General features: G+C 42.5%; 1 long non-coding RNA gene across 1 annotated transcript; it reads right to left on the bottom strand.

Moving 5' to 3' along the window:
- Nucleotides 1–1,132: 1,132 nt before the first annotated feature.
- LOC134438767 (uncharacterized) lies at nucleotides 1,133–2,126 on the bottom strand. Its single transcript, XR_010032647.1, has 3 exons — nucleotides 2,047–2,126; nucleotides 1,546–1,679; nucleotides 1,133–1,421 (listed from the first exon to the last, which is right to left on the bottom strand). It is a non-coding gene; the product is annotated as an uncharacterized LOC134438767 (long non-coding RNA).
- Nucleotides 2,127–4,511: the final 2,385 nt, after the last annotated feature.

The following is a 4,511-nucleotide window of genomic DNA, read 5'->3' as shown; positions in this document are numbered from 1 at the left end:
CTGACTTTCCTGGCCCATCACAATCATAACGACCTAACAGCCCAGTAGAGGACCAATGGCCAGAGATGGAGGAGGAGGAAGATAGACGCAGCAGAGGTCGGGGGTATTAGGGAGACTCCAACAGAATTGACGCCTGCTAACTGTAAGGATGTACATTCATCCCTCAATAACATTGTCCTGCTTGCATTCCTCCAGATGTGTAAGTATTGTAATGGATGTTATCACAGGATGTACTCTATATCGCAACACGAGTAGGCTACACGAGTACACACACTGTTGTGATAACCCATTACAATAATTTCTACTCCTATGAGTAGTAGTGTGATATTACATGGTTGTAGGTACACAACACCAGTGGTAGTTCAAGTACATCCATAAAAGCCCATCTACTTCATACATCTGTGTAACCCCTGGGCACAACACCAGTTTGTAAGAAATTGACTGAAAACGTTGTATGCATACAATTGGCACATCTTTATATACACAATAATGATTGCTTATGTCCATATTGGTCTTATTGTCAATAGAGTTATTTAGTCCCCATCATCAAATAGAAAATGCACTACATAAAATGTATTTATTGCTTTGCAGGCCTTGATTCAATCATTGAATTTGAAGCAATCCCATCGGTTACTGCAGCGTGCCCTGACCCGTGACCCCAGTTTGATGTTCGACCTGGCACATGACATCTGGTCCTCAGTCACAGCCCAGTAGCACAACCAACCTGGCGCCTCTGCGCAATCTGTAAGGAGATGCCCATGAACATTGAAAGGAAATGCTGTGGTGTTCTCAGTTTTAATAAGACTTTGGGCTGATGTAGGACCAGATGAGAGAAACGGTCTCTTCAGGCATGCAGCCTACAGAGAGTATGGGGCACTTGAACAGGGCTGACGTTGTAATACACAGTACAATACCCAGGATAAGCCAGGGTTACCCTGCTCCACTAGAGCAATATAAAAGTTTTATACAGAGTACGGTATAAAACACACAAAACCGGCAGTGTGCAGACTTTTATTATTTTTCATTATCTGTAGGAGCATTCATCTGTACATCTCACCTGTTTGGTTTGGAACCACGTTTGTCTTGTTACCATTGTTTTTTTCATACATAGAAAATAAAATGCAACCTGTCAAATGTTCTTCTGATTGTGGTCTTGTGGAATATATAAATTATGTAACCATGCATTTTCAGTCAGAGAATGAATTAAAAAAAAGCCACACAGTCAAATTGTGTCCACCAATATTTACTGTCATTGAAATGGAAGCAATGGACAATGGACAATTTAAACAATGTATTACACATGACACTAGATACATTACTTTATACTATATTTACAGTTGTCATTACCACACAAAAACTCTGGGAAGGTGGGTAAGTGCAGCAACTGTGAAGGGCCTAGTTTGAGGTTGGAGGCGTCTGTGCTGTAAAAAGATAAACAGAATTAGAAATCACATATCTGACAGTAGCTCCAGTGACATTTTAAATGTAAGTAACCTGGGTTGTTGGGGCAGGGACACCAAAAATAACTCCTTTATCTGGGCTCACCTGGTTGTGAGTGTCTGCGGTCAGCCATCCCTCTTAGGGTAGAAAGTCTTCTGCGCAGGACGGTGCCCTGAAGGTTGACGTTCACAGTATGCTGCCTTCTTGTCCTGGAACTTTTATTGTGCAATTTTCCATATCTGTAACAAGCAATGTGTTAGACTATATTAGGGCTTCATTACATCAAATTACACAGCAGGGTTTTTACAGGGTGTTGGCTACAGTCCCAGGACCTAAGTGGACTTGTGTGCCTTGCTCAAGTGCACTTCAGCTGTGGATGGAGGTGTAGGTAGGGAGAGGTAAGGATGGGATTTCAACCTGCTTCTCTATGATCTTAGGACCACCTCTCACCATCAGGTGATGGCTGGCTGCTACCTCAAATTTCATTCATGGCCCTAGTTATGTTCTGTAATCAGCATTGTTTTGACCTTACACAAATAAATGTAAATGCATTCTGCACCATGGGGGGCTGTGAAGACCTTTGAGAATATTTGCAGAACTACATACTGAATTGAGCCATCCGCCTTTCTCTTGGTTGGTGTGTTGAGATGGTGACTGCAGTCCAGGCTTCTTGGATTGGAGGAGAAAGATGTGGCTTTTATTGGCATAAGTATGTGGTTGTGGAAGGACTCTGTCGGCTGTTGACCTGAGGGAAAAAAGAGCACAAATTGCATATTAGCACAGAGCCCATGCTTAGACCATAGACAGATAAATCATCTGGCACAATCTGCATGCAACCAACAGAACCTAGAAAGAGAAAGATTAGCAGCAATACACAAAGGGGACAAGTATACAAAAACATGAAGTGTTCTGATAAAGTGCATGGAGGCAGTCTGTGTTGATTCCAGCAACCTCAAAGACTGAAAAGTGTCCCAGTGTATTGAATTGAAACTTGGCGCGTGTGCGCGCGCACACATAGAAATATCATAATTTAGTGCAGTGTTTCTCAACAGGGGTGCCGGGGCACCCTGGGGTGCCGTAGGGCCACCTCAGGGGTGCCGCGGAAAACGTGGCTGATAAATAATATAACATAAAACATATTTGTCAAAATTGATAAGTTAATGTTAGTCAGTGGAATCTTTGATCTGCCATTTACGCACAATAAAGTAAATATTGGTCACCCCAGCTGCAACTTTGAACGTAGGTCGTGCTACTAGGTTGTGTGTCTCCAAATGTGTTACATTCTAAGCTTGTGTGATATCGGATGTGATGCTATATGGCTACTTGTTTTGGGGTGCCTTGAAATTTTCCATGAATTGAAAGGGTGCCTCGCCTAAAAAAAGGTTGAGAAACACTGATTTAGTGTATCAATTACAACTACAGGATCTGTTCGCTTTTGTCAGATAGAACCATTGTTTTTCAAAGGCAGATCATTCCAAAAAGGATAGTAGTATCTGCAACTGGACGAAATTACACCCACAAACATGAATAAAATAAACTACCAGTGTGCGGTGATTCATTCTTCATTTACTTGGCAGCCTTGATATGTTGTGAAACGGGAGCAAGGCACAGCTATGGAAAACACCACACATTGGAATGGACAAAGCAGAACATTTCAATATAACCAGGGTAAAACAAATAATGTACCGGCATCTCCATGTGATCATTCAGTGTAGCCATCACAATAAAGATCTGGCCGTGTAGCCGTCATGGTCATTAGGTGGTATTTATCAAATGCAAAACTACCGTCTTCTCAAAAACGACATCAGCGAGTTAACAACATTACACCCACAATCATGTAAACATTTGAAAACCCAAGGCAATCTATTTTGCAATGCTGGAGCGGCGAACAGGTTGTGCTTGTGCTTGCTACTATTACCAGAGTCATACAACAGAGACGTACCAAAGCAAAACATGCAAACGATATATTTTTGTAAACCACTAGAAAGACATGGGCTTTGCTGGTCAAAGTAATGTGTGCGGTAACATGGTAGGTTACTTACTACGGGGTGGATCCGTATTTAGCAACTGAACGCGGATGGAGAAGGGGTGCTTCCGTCCTCCTCCAGCTGGTTTGTCTGGCTCGTTCGCACAACTAGCAGCAAAACACACAAGAGTAAACCGTCTGAGTTACACAAGCAGAAATTCTGAAAACGTGTTCATGTGCACAGAATAAATGCCACAGGGGGGGGAACACAAAAAAATAAAGCGATTGAGGTAGCAGCTATGTTAAGCAAGGTAGCAGCTAGATATGTTTGAGCTTGAGCTAATCCTCTGACCCCTCTCAATGGATACTTGCTTAAAAAAAAGACACCACTGTGTCCTAAAACAATTCACAAAATATTATACAGACAAATATATTATCTCACCTCTCGATTAGAAATATGGTCACCAAAGCGTATTTGAAGCCGCTGCCGTAGCCGACATCTGTGTCCAAGAGTGTCAGGTCCCATTTCAAATTTTCAGCCCGTGTTGGAGTCTGGTCTTGCGAGTCCGATGATAATCCAAGGAGTATGTTATCCTGACATGGTTCTAGTGTTCCAAAAGCCAAAGTTCTTCCTGTAGCTCTGCAAAAGCCACCAAAGTTTCCAAGTAGTTCAGCCTGCTGCTAACTCTCGTTACCTTGCTACTAGCCGAGTGATGATGAGCCTTGTCGCGTGTGCATGAATGATGGGGGCGGGGTCGGTCAAGTTCACGAGTCGGTGAACGCGCAGGGAGGAGGGGTGAGTGCTGGCGGTTGATGGACGTGTCAGAAACCAATAGAAGTGATGATGAGTATTACTTCTATTGGTTGCCGTTTTCTTCTGACTACGCCCTCTACACTGGACCAAAATATTTCGTTTTTTTTCCAAACACTCTATTTCAATGGGTGCTATGGCGTCATGAGGAGTTTTTCAGATGATATGGTAAAATATGTGCCAGAAAAACATCTCCTATCCCACCTTTAATGGGACCACATATGTCCAAGACTAGATTGTCAAAAGATTCCTCAAATGGCGAGATCTTTCAAAACATGCAAATAAAAGAATGAA

Source organism: Engraulis encrasicolus, chromosome 22 (assembly GCF_034702125.1).
Source record: "Engraulis encrasicolus isolate BLACKSEA-1 chromosome 22, IST_EnEncr_1.0, whole genome shotgun sequence".
Taxonomy (NCBI): Eukaryota; Metazoa; Chordata; class Actinopteri; order Clupeiformes; family Engraulidae; genus Engraulis; species Engraulis encrasicolus.
The sequence above is the reverse complement of the archived record's forward strand: the minus strand, read 5'-3'. Positions and strand labels throughout refer to the sequence as shown.